The sequence below is a fragment of the Myotis davidii genome, unplaced genomic scaffold (assembly GCF_000327345.1).
Source record: "Myotis davidii unplaced genomic scaffold, ASM32734v1 scaffold2863, whole genome shotgun sequence".
NCBI lineage: Eukaryota > Metazoa > Chordata > Mammalia > Chiroptera > Vespertilionidae > Myotis > Myotis davidii.
In genome coordinates this window covers 222,767-222,999 of record NW_006294115.1, presented here as the reverse complement: position 1 = coordinate 222,999, position 233 = coordinate 222,767, and positions in this window count along the sequence as shown.

Below are 233 nucleotides of genomic sequence, written 5' to 3'. Positions count from 1 at the left end.
TGAGACGTGGGGTCCGGGGAGATGGGCTTTTCTAGTGCCGCGCAGCCGGGGGGCAGAGCTGGGTGCTGCGGCGGGGCTCCCTGATCCCGCATCCGTGCGTTTTCCATGCATGCGCCGCCCTCCCCTTTGGTATTTGTCGTGGCCTCCAGATGGCCATCCTCGCTGCCCCAACAGGTCACTGCCTTCGCATCCCTTTCTCTCTCTGCTTCCTGACGCGGAAGCTCTTTACTGTG